At 37.7% G+C, this 16207-nt stretch overlaps 1 protein-coding gene across 1 annotated transcript in view; it reads left to right on the top strand.

Moving 5' to 3' along the window:
- Positions 1–16207, top strand: part of GALNTL6 (polypeptide N-acetylgalactosaminyltransferase like 6) — a 1017111-nt gene that overhangs the window by 805689 nt on the left and 195215 nt on the right. The window lies entirely within an intron of this gene.

Genomic DNA, 16207 nt, shown 5'->3' with positions numbered 1-16207 from the left:
TGGTACTTGGACTGCTTTCCTATCTGCCAAAGCTAAGCTTATTGGATAGGATGTTTAGCACCATAAAAGCCTGCATTTCCCAGCAGCCTTTGCCAGGTCATCTGTTGCCTTTACTGCTGTTGGCTTTCCTGTGTATGTATCCTGATTGACTTCCTGGTTTTGACTTCTGCTTGGCTCCTCGTTTTGCACCCCATCTTATGACCCAGACCCGGCTTTGTTGCAACTTCTCTTCTGGCTTCTCCCTGGTATTGCGGTGGAGCTTGTGGCTTTGACCCCTGGCATGTTTGACCCTCCTGCTTTACTGTGTCTGCACTCAATTACACCACTAGCAATCCAGCACCTACACTGTGGCATATCCAGATCCTGTGTCTGCAGTTGTTACACCTCTGTGTCTGATCCAGTCTCCTGGTTGTCTGCCTACCTGGATCCCCAAGTACTCTGCTCTGCAGCCACTACACTTTCTCAGCTTGTTGATCATTTGGTACCTTGTGTCTCCCGAGAAGCCTCGTACCTCCAAAGTTCAAGTAACCTTCAGCTCTGACACCTTTGACTCATCTGGTTCCTCGTGTGTCCAGAGTAAACCAGGTATCTCCAGCTTCTCAGCACTGCCTTTTTGAACTAAATTACTATTGACCATCCTCTTCATCAGTGGCTTCCTGAGTAATCCTTGCTATAACTGCAACACGTTGCTGACTTGTATTTGATGCCTTACCATTTATTGCATCCCAAACCTGTGTAATAATTATCCACTTTGTTCCTCTTACATTCTCTCAGTGGTTTTCATACTGGGAATCCTGACAGTTGGCAACTATGTATAATGCAAATAATATACTCAGTATTCTGAACAGTGCATGATATTCTCTGTTCTATCTGCTGTTTTGGGCTTTGTGGGTTTTACCTGTGAGGAGTTAAATCTCCTCTCTCAAGCTAATTACCTGCACCTGTCTCCCTGGCTTTATATTCCAGGTCCTTGTGCTGCTCATGGTTGGTCATTGCTGTTCATCTGCGCAGCTGGTGCGCTGAATGACAACTTTATACAGCTTTTGTTCCAGTTTCCCACCAGTTTGTTTTTCGGTATCCTGCGTCCCTTCAGGTTCCTGATCCTGTCTGCTTCCTGCTTCATATCAGTTTTATTTTGTGGCTGTGATTTTCCAGGACAGTTACACCATTGCATCTTCCAGCTTTTCATCTTCATGCAAACATGCCAAGTTGTTACTCTATAAACCTGCCACTTCATTTTATTACTTTATGTTTTGAGTTTACTTGCACTCCTGTGACTTTGGCTCATGTGATATTGCGGCTGTTATTATTTTGTGCCATATCCTGGATTGTTTGCTGTGCACTACTGTTTGTTACTCTCCAGACTTAAATGGCTCCGCTAAACTGCCATCATGTGTGTTACACATAATAAACTTCACTATTATTTCACCTACTTTTGGCTCCTTCTCCAATCGTTCAGTAAAACACAGTGATTCATACCAGTAGAAGAAACACATTAGTAGTTGGACATACTTGTAACTTTTCCATAGTGAATGTTCATCATAGTATTTGCACATTTCTACATGAAATAACATTTCTAGATTCAATAGTACATATAGAGCTATCTTAAATAATATGTACTGTCGCCTAATAAAATGTGGTAGTGAATCAGCTCCCCCGCCCCCCCCAAATCTAAAGCCAGAAAAACGGCTGCATGTAGACCAGCCAGCTGCGCGTGGAGCAGTAGTAATGTGTGTGAGTGGGAGGCTTATTCATAAGCCACAGTATCCTGATTGTGGCTTGTTATTGGTCCCCCATTCAAATCTCCCCTCCAGTTTTTGGCCTTGACTTTAAGAGTAGCGCAAAACAGCTGTACGTAGCAACAAGCAGTCTTTCAACTGGGGCACAATGTGGAGGGGGCTGCCCACCAATCATTTACTAGGTGGTAGAGCAGATTTAAAATCTACATCTGCAAAATTCAGTTATGCAAATAATTAATTCATAAAATCACATGATAAATGAACGCATTAAAATTTAAAATTACATTTTCAAACATGATTACATTAAAGGGCACTGATACCACATACAATCTCCGATGACATAAATGATTACATCATTAATCTCTTCAAACAAATAAGCTTCTTGTCATAGCTATTTTTTTAAACTACAATATTTTCTTGACTTGGTCACAAAGTTGAGGAACCGAGCGATTTTTGGCCGACGAGAGGTGTTGGGGAGTATTATGTTGTTTCTTGCTTAATACAGAGTTACGTCTAGTATTGCAGAATAGCAAAATTATTGAAATTATACATAGACAGTGTGGCTCTTCAAATTTTTTGTGACAATCCACAATATGGGATTCCCATCTCAATCAAAGTGGCTTGCCCTTCTGCAATGCAGCACTGAATGATTCATTTTAGAATTGGGGGTCAAGCAAAAGAGGGTGGACTACCATAATTATTGCAGCCTAGATAATACTCAAAAATCACAGTAACTGTCCTGGTGCGCATGGTGGTAGTCCAAAGGCTAGGGATAATGTAGGTGGACCTTTCTTTGTTTTTTTTCTTTTAACTATTTATTTGTAAAGATTGTTCAATTACACTCTAATGTAGATTATATCTGATGAATATTGATGCCTTAGATTGTGTGCATTGAACTGCATCCAACAAATGTTGATAAGGGTCAGTAAGTTCTTTGAGGTCTAATTAATAAAATGGGTCTTTTCTGTGCTTTGCTGTAGTTACTGGGGTGCACACACTGTGGGGGAGTGAAGCCTGTGAGGGGGTTGCTGCTTGACCAAAATGATTGATGAACTAGGTAGATTAGAAGCCTAAAGAAACAAGTGTCAACTATAGTTCAATGGTAAAAAATCATGCATAAGGGTCTGAAAAAGTGGCTGAAAATTGTACTAATAAATGACTAGTTAATCGCACAAAAATGCAAGTTGCCAATGGCTGTTTTTTATTGGCTGTTGCCTTACAACAGCCCCACACAGTATTCTCATCAGAAGCTACAATTGTTATATTTCGACCTTATTTGTTAGATTGTAAGCTCATTTGGTCAGGCCCATCTTTGCCTTCTGTTTAATGTTATTGTAATTTGTTAATGTCATGATCCCCTAAAAGTGCAGCACTGCACAATATATCAGTGCTTTATATATAAAGGAATAATAATAATAATAATAATAATAATAATAATAATAATAATAAAAAGAAGGGATATTAAAATGGTGTATGGTCTACATCACAAAATAAAGGCTGCAAGACTGAATATGTACAGCTTGGAGCAGAGAAGGGGCTATGCTAGATTTGTACAAGTAAATCAAGTGTTTTAACAAGGTAAAAGAGGAAGCATCCTACTGAGGAAAATAATTATTACTAGTAAATTAATAATAATTATTAGTACATTTACTAAAACTGGATGGTAGCAGGTTTTGGTGGAAACTGTGAGAAAAAATTACTTTACCAAAATTATAGTAAATGGATGGAAAAGCTGAGGTGGTAAAGACTAATACAGTAATCTTGGGTTAGACATAAGGACAGTGTTGGACATGGGCATGAAGGGCACTCTGGGGAATGGAATGGTAGGGGCCCATGAACTAGTGTTGACTGGTTTGCCATTGCAACTACATGGCCAGTCACCAGAGAGGGGACGCAGCTAGCCCATGGAGTACATGGCTAGCAATTTAGTACATAAAAAATTATTAGAATTAGAAGATTATGCTTAGGAGACAGAGGTGCATATAAAAAATGGCACACAAACAAGGGGACAGAGGCACCGATAGGATAGAGACAGGCACAGAAAGAGGAATCGGAGTAACTGTCATAGGCAGGAAAAGGGAAGACAAATGGGGCATAGGCAGTAGAAGAAGAGAAACTGACACAGACAGTGAAAGAAGAGAGACTGGCACAGGCAGTAGACAAGAGAGACTGGCACAGATAGTGGAAGGAGAAAGGTTGGCACAGACAGGAGGGGCAGACAAAGGAGTAGCAGGGAGGCTGGTGCAGACATGGGAAGGGCAGAGAGGCTGGCACAGACAGTTGAAGGGCAGAGTAGCTGACATATATGGGAGGTGCATAGTGACTGGTGCAGACAGGGGAAGGGCAGAGGGGCAGGTAGAGCAGAGAGGCTGGTGCAGATGGTGGAGGGCAAATAAGCAGGGTAGAGAAGCTAGCGTAGATGGGAAGGGCAGGGAGGCTGGCACAAACAGGGAAAGACAGAGAGCCTGACATAAACAAGGGAAGGGCAGAGAGACTAGTATAGATAGGGGAAGGGCATATATAATGGCACAAACATGTGAAAAGGTAAGAAAGGCATAAGAAAAACATACAGAAAACATCATACTCCGTAGAAAAGATATGATTATCTAGACATTTTTACCTTCTGTTCCAGGCAGTCCGCTCCATTTGCAGGGTGGGGGGGGTCTGGGAAGGGGACCAGAACCACAGCCCAGTGGAGGAGCAGCACAGGTGGGGGTCAGAACCAGATGCCCAACAAATGTTATTGACCCCTGACCCCTGCCTGACGAAATGTGCAGCAAAAATGGCAGATCTGGTGCGGATATTATGAAAGCCGCAACTGCGCCTAGGTCAAGGTCAGGGCTGAGTGACCCCAGACTCCCATCTAGATCAAGGGTGTTGGAAAAAAATGTCACTGACACTGTACTTAGGAAAAACTCTCCAGGGATAAATCTGAAAAAACGAATGACATAGTGTATGAAGCTTTTATGAATACAAAATGGAAGACAAGACAGGGCATTTGGTTCTTATCTTCCAGCATATTCTATGTTTTTATGTTTCTATGTTATGGTATTTTTTATCTTATTGTTTTATGGTTCTGAAACCTGTGGCTATTTAGCCTTTTTGAAAATAATGCATTAGCTCTATAACAGCTGGAAAGCCACAGATTACCTAAGCCTGTCTCTTGAATAGGGCCTCCAAAACTAGTGCACTACTTGACTTGCCTACCATTGCCTCAAGGGAAAATGGGAAGACATCCTCCAAGAATACGGAAAGACTAATTTATTTTGGTTGCCCTGCTCCCACCACTCAGGAGAGCTGAGAGAGGGCACGGCTAGCTGCAGGGGCTATTACCTCTAACACCACCGCTAAATCTGTTCATTTTTATTTTTTACTTTTGGAGGTAACAGTGTCTCCTCATGAAGACTATTTTCTTTTATTTAATCTATTTTATATTAGGAAAGGGGAGGAGATAACCCATCATATTGAGAGTTTACACAGGTGCACGCATTTCTCATAGAATTCAACATTACATTTTTAGACTAAAAGATAAAATAAAATTTTTAGGAAGCTAAAGTTCCAATCAAAGATGTTTCACCAGCTCTATTGCAAAACTCCCTGAAGAGTTTCCAAAAAAACCTCAGCAATTCCCCATGCCAATTTCATGTAGATTAGTGAAACTTTGACTATACAGTTATTAGAAATTTAGATTTTTCTTTACTGACATTTTTAAGTTGAGAGAGCTGGAGTAAGTATGTTTAGGGGACATCTTACTGTTTCCATCTTTATTGTATTTGTTTCTTGTTATATAAAATGAATGTGAATGCTAAAATATGGAACGGGACTGGAGCATTTCAGAATATGATTCAAGTCAGTCATATCTCCAGCAGGGGAATAATTTACATTGTACTGAAATGACGATCACATTAATTAATGACTATTAGTGTAGGGGAAAGCGTTGAAAAGGAGAAGCACTTGATAGATGAAGTGTTGCTAAGATGGCACACTAAAAGATTCTCTTTCTACAATTTTAACTCACTAACGTATTGTACAAATAAAATTCCTGACCACACTTGATCTATAAGGTGCTTCACTTTTTTCAGCATTCTCCACAACCCTAGTATTTGTGTTGTATAAAAAAAATGTAAAAAAAAATCTTAAGTGTGAAAACTGTTGCAATTAATTATTATTATTATTATTATTATTATTATTATTATTATTATTATTATCAGTGTTCCGCAACAAGGAATTATGTTTTATCCTCTAACCACAATGCCTTAAGAATATAATGCTTAATGACTACTTGTATAAACTCAATTTTGTTGAAGGGAACAAAAGGTAGAAATTTTAAAACATTTGGGATTAAAATGTTAACCTAATTACCAAATAATACCACCTATATTGACAAAAAATATACTGTGCTATAGTGTTGTATTGTGAATACCACAACAGGTTTTTTTTTTTATAAGAAATGCATTAAACTACCATCTATCACCTTTCTAGTAGAGGTAATAACTAGCTTGACATTTCCAGACCACTGTATAGAAATAGCTTGTCACTCTACATTGATGTGCTTTGCCATAATAAGCTATATTTTGGAATACTAGTGCCCTAAAAGTTATACTGTAATTATGGTGAGGTCCTTTTTTAAACAATGGCCATGTCTCTTGTGTATAAAACTCAGAAGATGATGGATGGTATGAAGAAACTCCATTTTTGCTTGCTTTGTCTATTTAAGCTATGGCCATGTCTCCTGTGGGGAAGTCTCAGGAAATAAAAGGTGCATAGCAAACTATAACACAGTTTGTTACCTAGTGCAGTAATTACAATCGAAAAAGGCTGTAAAAGCCTAAGTAGAGTATTTGTAGTACAGTTTACACTTGGGCATAGGTTAATTGTGATTCCATTCCAGTATCATTTATTTCCAGATGCATTATTGTTTGAATACTGAATAACTTATATTACTACTAAAACTTTAATGTTTACAATACTGTAGTATACTTTTTAACCTTGTGAAGGGCATATTGTCTTTGACAATAGATGTACAATAGATTTTACACAATAAGATGGAGATATTGCTTTATGGAGTTATAGTGTATATTTTGTTAATGTTGGTTTGGAAATATAAAGTTACCTTTACATATTGCAATGACATGTGATAACACACTTCTTTATCCCTTATTGATGAGTGATGCTATCATCAATTCACTTAATTTATTTTATGTCAGACAGAAGTCAGACAGTACATGATTGAACGTCTTTTTTGTCATCTCTGGTTCACTTGACCCCATAGGATTCTTCTGTCTCAGTATTGCTTTTCTGACTCCTTAGAGAAATGAAATTCTGTCATCCAAAAAGAAGGTATTTTTTTCTAACTTCTTTTTAATTATCAAGATAGCTGTTCTTGTTTTCTTTATTAAAAAGACTTGACATAAAAATAGTTTTACAAAATAAGTTTTATATTGCATTTAAATCGCTTGAAGTTACTAAACACTATTAAGACAACAATAGCACGATTGGCAGACTAGAAATACCTGCATTGATTAGCAAGATGTGAAGACGTTTTGTACACAGTCGTTTCATTGGAATTAATTTAGTAAAAGTTGCTTAAGCTTGAATTGAAAAAGCATTTAGTAAAATTTGCAATTTCATATGTACAGCTTGACATTAATAAAGATATATCTGGAATTTCTCTAAAACATGTTTTCTGCTAGTGGACATTTAGTTGTTGCAAGAGTTAATGTTTTTTTTTTTTTTTTTTTAGTTAAATTGTTTTATATTAGTCTTTCCTCATAATATCAATGATAAAAAATACAATATACAAGACATTTGTAAATTGAAATGTGAGCTACTAATCACATGACCAAGATAAATCAATGGCTTTCAATGGAGAGTTGACCCCAACTGTTAGTGAATAGACTTTACCTAGGCATGAGTGTCAAGAAGGGACGATGCAAACTGACAGTCCACCGGACGATTGGCGAAAGTGCCAAAGTGTTGCCCGGGACCATGTTTGGAGCAGCGATATGCCTGGTGCTGGGAACTTGTTCTGCTGCTTAACCCAGCTGAGTCAGAGCTAGATTAGGGGGTGCACTGCCTAACCCATGCACCTCAGCACCACGCACAGTGACAGAGGGTTACAATCATAATAAAATACATACACGCACACACACATTTCGTAAGAATCTATTTGTAATTTTGTTTAATATAAAATAGTTAAATGAAATGTTATTTCAGCAGTATCACAAGTTTGTCTTTTTATGGGGGTTTTTTTTAAGAAAAATGATTTTGAATCTTTAGTTTACAATCAAGTGATTTTTAAGTTTGATTTTTTTAATGGCCTGTCCAACAATGCAATCCAAGCAGTGGATTACTGTCTGCATGTTTGGAATATTGTTAGTAGGATTTCCTATCATTTTCAAAACAGTTATATACTCAAGGAGACTGCAATGTATATCAGTGCCTTTCTCCCCACACCACCTAAGCCTATTTGAAGAGTATTTTTTAGGTGCATATAACTAGGGACAGGGTGTCTATGGTATTCACTCTTTAAAACTGTTAACCAGTTTTATAGAAACAGCGATGTAAAGGATAAGAATAGGGTGGTATTCAAATAAACTATAGAAAATCAGATAATTAGTATTTCAGTTCAGCCTTCTCCTGTATGTCCATTTATAGGCAAGTTTGAAGTGGGATTGGTTACGCCAACATGTGACCAATCTGTGCATTTTAATATTAAGAAGACAGAGTAGGGATGCTCCAAGCCAATGTTGTACAGTAGCTGGTGTTGCTTATGTGACATGTAGCATCTCATATTTTATTTCAGCTTAATTAAAGGAACCATAAAATTCCTTTTTTTACCTAAAACCACTTTCCAAAATTTGCTAACTGTTTCCCACCAAATTATCATTCAGGATTGCTTCAATGATAATACAATAATTAAATAAAAACATATAATATATACAACATAGCACTATACAGAAAACAGTGAAGTACATGTATTTTCATCCTTGAAAATAGAAATATGTGTTGATCCGTCTCCTGCTGATCCAGTCCCAGCATTGTGTCCGGCAATCATTTGTTGAAGTTTCCTGGTGTCAGATTCTTATATAACGAACACTCAATATGAACGCTATATATTACAATGCAGAATTGGTATTTAGGCATTAGGGTTCTCAGGAAAACCCAGTGATATGACTTTAACATAATAGGGACGTCTACTTGCCTGGGAGTGTCCATGCCAGAGCCGATCTAGCTTTCCCATGCAGCTCTACAATATCAGTTCACCCATTATAACGACACATTGCTACGTGGCATATTTTGCCTTTATTTCAAGTCTATAATTCTTGCTAGTGCACCAAATAAACCACGCCGTTTGTATCAATAGCATTTATTTTTCAACAATATCCATAAAAATGTATGTAGAATTAAAGTAATAGCATAAATTCTTAATCCAGTAAAAGATTTAGGGCTAGATTTACTAAGCTGCAGATTTGAAAAAGTGGGGATGTTGCCTATAGCAACCAACCAGATTTTAGCTGTCATTTATTTAGTACTTTCTACAAAATGACAGCTAGATTCTGATTGGTTGCTATAGGCAACACCTCCACTTTTTCAAACCCGCAGTTTAGTAAATCTAGCCCTTAATGTTTAAAATGGCTTCTGTATTCTGACATTACTTTCTCATATACTTGTAACAAATCAAGGAATTTTTTTCTCCAGTTTGTGGAATTTAATCTTAAGATCATTAATGTTAGCCCTTAATTCTGCTCGTTCAGCTTTTCCATCTTCTTGACCACACCTTTTCCATCTCCGGAAGGACTACAAATATTACTGCGTGTTACATCCTTCTCTCCTTCTGAACGTTTATCAGATATGACGATGATATCTATCTATATGAGGAAGGTAAACGCATTTTATTATATTGAACAAAGAAATGGTACACAAGTTCATTTCTACCGGAGGGCCAACTACTATTTGCTTACCTTGGACACTGCTTGAAATCACTTTATGTTGGGGTCCCTTTTGGATTTTATCATGTATGCTGCCGCACTGGTCATTTGCAGCCGTATAATAGGCGCCATTTTTTTTATATCGGAACAGGGTGCTGCTTACGTTGTATTAAAGTTTTACAAGGATTTGCAGTTACCGTCTTTACGCTCCGCTTTCATTTTTTCGATTGCTACCTCTGTTATTTCTTGTTTTACAGACAGTACAGCATCTTCCATTAAGTTTTTCAGTAGCTACGTAGCACACTTCATCATGCATTCTATTTTCTGTAAATAGATGTACAAGATTTATTAATCATACTAATCGCTATTTTTTACTGTAAATTACTAACACCGTTCACTAACGTATTTTAAACATTTGTAATAACCACTTGTAATACTCACTTTTTTAATGTTTTTTCTGATTCTCTAAAGCCTCCTCTGTTCTTTATTTTTAAGTCGGACCAGCATTTTTGCATCTGGAATGTTGTCCTTTTTTCCCAGAGTTTATCACTGATTTGATTTAGGAGCTTTTGCGTAATTACTTCTTTTCTGTAATTAATTTTTCAATATTTTCTCTTTTGACAATTGTAGTCATACTAGTCCAGCATTCTCACCATCATCTCAATTTCCCTTGGGCTCACTGGGTTTGCTCTTTTAATGTCCATTTATTGCATTTCCTCCTCTCCATCTTCATCTCCCTCCACTCCTTCATCACTTCTGTCAATTTTCTCGCCCGCACCTGTCCGGCATCCAAAATCTTCCTCCACCGCCAGTCTGGCTTCTCTATAATTTAATAGACGCAGACATGGGCGTTCGCAGTTGGTATGGACCAATCATGGCAGGTACAGGTACAAAATAGAACATTGTGGGTGAAAGTTCATTCGTGTATAACAACATTGTGTTTGCTAATATGGCAATAACTTTCCGTAGAATACAAAGGGATATTATGAACCGTTTTACCTGTTTTCATCGCTATTACAGCAAGGTACGTACTTTATAACACGAGAATTTCTGCAATGTACCTTGACTTGTGCATATATTAAATATGACAGTACAACATTTTTTTGAATGGTAACTGGAATATTTGTATGTTTTTTTGTGGTGTGCATGTTAATCAGCTTGTATAATTGTGTTTATTATTGATACACGTATAGATACATGTTGGTATCACACGCCTGGCGATCGGGCCATATACCCAGATTTGTGCTGTTTTTTTCCACTGTACCAATTGCTCATATCTTCAGAACACCACCACTTTTCCCACTTAGTACTGTAATAAATCATAATCCCATTGTTTCTGCACTTGCTATTACCTAGATAGGTGCATAGAATACCCAGGCAATACATTGCTTACTACCCCAACTGTTGAATCTTCTACAATGCACTGGCACAAACAAATGAACATAGTTTGGCTTATACCTTGCTCAAAATCTTTTTATGTAAACATGCCTAATAATTGGAAGTACTGTTCTACTTCCGTCCGATGATATATGTCAATTGTTACCATCTATGTTTTATTCTCGTGGCTTTATGTCTTCTAGTTTACTGAAGAGGAGTATTTAGACTGCAAATAAATGCAATAATCAAATTCTCTATACATAAAATTATGGGAATTGTCATGGTGCTAGTTCCATACATACAGTGTCGCATCTGATGTGTTTGGATACATCGGCTCAGCAGCTTAGTGTCCCTGGAAACTATTTTAAATTGTTACCATCTATTCACATATTGATCCCTAGTTGCCACATTGCAGCTACAGTAATAGAAAATGGATAAAGTAACGTTTGTGAACTCTTATACAAGGACATGCAGACATGTATAAAACATGATTAAGTGTACAAGTCAATCTTGAATATATCTCTCTCCTGATGTTTTGGTTATGTATTAAACTGTCGCTTAATATATAACCTGTCAAAAATTCATCAACTAAACATACAGCAGTCATGTCACATGTCTCCATGATAAATATGCATCGCAAATGTAGAAGTTCAATTGGAAGCTTTGCAGGTGATATTCACAAATATGTTAATGAAACAGATGAAAACTGTGTTTTACAACAGCTCAAGTGGGTTAAAAATGTAGGCAACGTGTAGCTCTCCAATTTTGTTAAACTATAAGTCCCAGCAGCTGGAAAGCCGCAGACTGTCTAAGCCTGGTTTAAAGCATATACCATGTTATATTCAACATTTACGCTTTGATGAAGGTATCAGTATTAACTTGTATTTAGAAGCATTGCGGTAGAAATGGAATTGTGTGGAGGATATTCTTGTGTTAATGTAGCCTGGCCAGTGAAAGGAGCAGAATATATTTTGAGAACTTTGACATCATCTCGCCTGAGTGGCATTTTATCAGACATTCAGAGAAATTTGATAGGACAGCAAATGCCTGTCACGGAAAATGTGTGACATTTTGCAGATGTGCTGTCATATCATCCCAATGTTTTCAATCCAAAAGGAATAAGTTTAGCTTTTGGTAAATTCTTACTGTCGACTGTCAATGCAGAGAGAAAATAAGAGCAGCAGAACATTCTCAGAGAAACCATCCATTATAGTGTGAAATAACCGTAACCTAAAAGAAATGAAAAAAAAAAATCTAATCAACATGTAAACCAGAATGGAAAAATCTGTTTGGTTGGGTGTAAGAGTATAACATTTCAGTTCATAAGGCTGTACAAATGTTGTGGTACATTTGACTAGGGTCAGAGCTCATTTTCACATTCCTCATCCCCGGCATGTCTGTGTGTTCCCAGTTTTGATGTGGGTGGAGATTGAAAAACCTGGAGTCAAAAAGGTCATCAGTATGTTGGCATAGAGCATTTCAGAAGATGATTTTGTGAGCCAGTGATCTGTCCATTGGTTTGCTTATGTTTCTGAGAGCAGAGCTACATGTGACAGAGGCAGTGACATGGTTTTGATAGGGGAATGGAGCCAACACTGAATGTTTGACAGTGGAAGACACAGAATAGTGATGTGAGGCTTATGTTTAACTGATATATGGGGTAAAGTTAAGCTGTATTCTAGCATGTAGGACTAGATGGGGCATATTGGTTATAAATGGTTTTATAGGTGTCTTGTATAGGTATATTTGTTACATAAATTATATAGTCATATTTTGTTAAATACTAGCATCTAACTTTATATGTAGGTATTTTGGCTTCATGGGTATACATAAGGCATTTAGGCTGTTAAGTGGCATGTGAGGCTGCATGGAGGTACATTTGCTATGTGTTAGCATATTGTTATATGTATTTGTTAGGCTACATGGAGACATACTAAAGAACAGTTTGGGTTGATGTGCATGGCATTTTTTTTAGCATACTATGCACAATACTTAACTTTTCTTTGTATGAAAAACAATTTACCATATCACACATGCTAAGCATTTACATATATATCTATCTATCTATCTATCTATCTATCTATCTATCACGAGATGCGGCAGTGCCCTGAGCCGCTGCGACTGTCTGCCTGCCCTCAGTTGCAGCCTGGCAGTCTCCATGACATCACTTCCTCTTCCGTCCTGACCATTGTCCTGGCAATGTGTCCTCTCAGCAAGTAGCCCCATGTCCCGGCGTGATCTAGCCGGGCTCGTATGCAAGTACTCATTTTATTTACATGGTTGGTACATTAGGGAGTGAGTAGGGGTATTTAACTCCAGCTGGAGTTTTGTTATTTATAAATTGGCCATACATTATGTTTGTATACCTGTTTCAGGGTTATGCCTATTACCAATTACAAGTCCTAAACAGTATCAATTAGCAGCCTCCTGGGGCTGATTGTCAGCCCTGTGTTTCCTCCTTTCTGATTGGCCCATCAAAGTATTTAAGGCAGGGAGGGCTTAGCCTCCCTGTCGGTTAAAGCATTGGTGTGCTGCACTGATTTCTGACCTGCTGTTGGATATATTCTAGATTGTTAACCTGTTGTGACCCTTGGCTTGTTTATTGGACTCTGCATCTACGGCTGTACCCCTTTTGACATTCACCTGTTCCCTGGATTCCTTTGTTTGCTGCCTGCATCGACCTCTGGCCTGTTTAACGACCTTCCTTGCTTGCTTCTGACCCACGACCCTGGCCTGTCCTTGGCACCTGCTTCCAGTATTCCTTTTACATCCATCCTGTACCTCGGTTATACTGGCAAGCCTTTACTATCCTAGAGCCTAAGTCCTGGAGGTATCTGAGTACATCCAAGCAATATCTGTTCTATGAGAAAGGCGGCTGCTAAAGGTGAAGACCTCTAATAGCTTGGTTCTAAAGGCTCCTCTACTAGCTGTGGGCATAACACTATCTATCTACTAAACAGTGCTGTGCAGTTTTATTTTTGATGCAACAACGTACTAATGTAAAATTGTAGCAGGTTTTCTTGCCTCCCAACATTTGGGAATCTTGCATCGGAACAGGGGGCTTGGCCACATCATGATGGGGGCATGGTCATGTCACATTGGGGCAGGGCCACACATGGGTCATGACTAGCACTGCTCTATACTGCCCTCCACTCACTCCCAAATACCTCCATTGCCATGTGCACCACTGTGTGCAGCACTTGTTCACTGATGTTCACATACCTCACAAATTACCCCATCTATGGGACAAAGCTGTCCTGATTGGGATGGTAGGACAGAGCCCTCAACTTGGGACTGTCCCATCTAAATCGGGATAGTTGGAGTTAGATTCATCACACTTCTTAAAAAGGATAAGAGGAGGTATTGCCCATAGCAACCAATCAGATTCTAGTCATCATTTATCTAGTACATTATACAAAATAATAGATAAAATCTGATTGACTGCTATTAGCAATACCACCACTCCTCCTTTTTAGGAGATATGATAAATCTAACCCCTTACAGCATGTTCATTGAACTGTTGTGTTAAATGAATACATTAGTTTAATACAGTAGTATTTTGACTGCATACAAAATTAACGCCTTAGTGTAGCAGCTTACACAAAGAACAAGATTTTGCTTTATGGTAGGAGATTATTTATAAGATTGAAGGGATGTGAAAGGCATATTAAGGTTAGCAATCCTGATTTTCCATGTCATTGTGGTGGTGGAAACAAATCAGTTATCAGCTGATACTTGCAATGAGACATGTTTTGCACCTTCCAGCCGCTATTTATATGGAAATGAACATTTCTAGGTGTAAATTGACTAACGTGATAAAAACAGTCAATGACCCATAAAATAGAGACTGTCCTGATGTCACTTAACTCTCATGATTAATTTGAGACATGAATAAGAATAGGTATATAATCAATAGGTATATAAAGTAGATCCTAGATGCCAGATTCCAAAATCAGTACTATAATCACAGCAAAATTCTTAGTGAAGGTTATCATTAATCCAGTGTATGGCACTAGTCCTTAAAAAATCAAAAAGATAATAGTCTTTAAGGACCACTAAATAAAGTTTCTTACTTAAATATCCCAGAGGGACATAATACTTTACCCAACCTGACGGTTCACTGCTCTCACAATCCAATTATCAGCAATACACATCGGAATGAAGGATTTCCTAAGACTTTATACCCCTATTGAAAAATGTCCATTAGGACTCATTCCCAGTGCATTTCTTGGACAGCCTGTCTGTAATTGATGAAATAGTGGCACACATACTGAGCTTTAGGAATGCAATTATAGATGGAGATTGAAAAGAAACAAATCACAATTACAATGCAGAAATAGAGTATCAGAGATATATAACTGCCAAATAGTGCAAACAACCTATATTTTGAAATGATGGTAAACCGATCAATATTTTTTGTAATTAAAGGGAACAAAAAATAAATTAAAGAACAATTCTACTAATACCCACAACACCGAAAAAGTAGGCCAAATTGATTTTCTGGGAGTAGTTTCCAAAATTGGAATATGGTTACGGACCTTTGGGTGCATTTTTGCAAACATAAAGGGTTTGCACATCTGCAGTTTCTTGGTAATTTTCCTTTGTATTTATTATTGGGCAGCTTTTGTCTTGATAAGATTTCTATTGCTGTCAATGCCAAGCAATTGTGTAACTATTGCCAGAGCAGACCATGCAACTATTATGGAACCCTATTACTTAAGGTGCACATGACTTAACAAACTTGTGCCTTTAAGGCATTTGGCCTAACTGCATGAATTAATATACAATCCAGGCCATTGTATTATTATATTGTGTACCTTCATTGATGAAACTTTGAGGCTTGTTGTGCTCTTGAAACTTTTTTTTTTTTTCTTTTACTTCTGTTGCCAAGAGATTCTTTATAAAATAATGTATCTGTTTACTGTGTGTGTCACATATCCTATGTGATTGAAAGCCTGTCAAAGACTATGACAGTGAGAATCCAACTTGTTGTCAGAAAAGATGATATATGTATTTATAAAATGGAATCAGACATTCATAGGTTTAAAGATGCATATTTGTAAAGAACAGTGAGACAAAAAAGAAAAGGAAAATTGTAAATACATGTATAGGATCTATTATCAGGAATGTTTGGGACTTCAGTAGTTAGTAACACCATTC

The sequence above is a fragment of the Mixophyes fleayi genome, chromosome 1, assembly GCF_038048845.1.
Source record: "Mixophyes fleayi isolate aMixFle1 chromosome 1, aMixFle1.hap1, whole genome shotgun sequence".
Lineage (NCBI taxonomy): Eukaryota > Metazoa > Chordata > Amphibia > Anura > Limnodynastidae > Mixophyes > Mixophyes fleayi.
The sequence above is the reverse complement of the archived record's forward strand: the minus strand, read 5'-3'. Positions and strand labels throughout refer to the sequence as shown.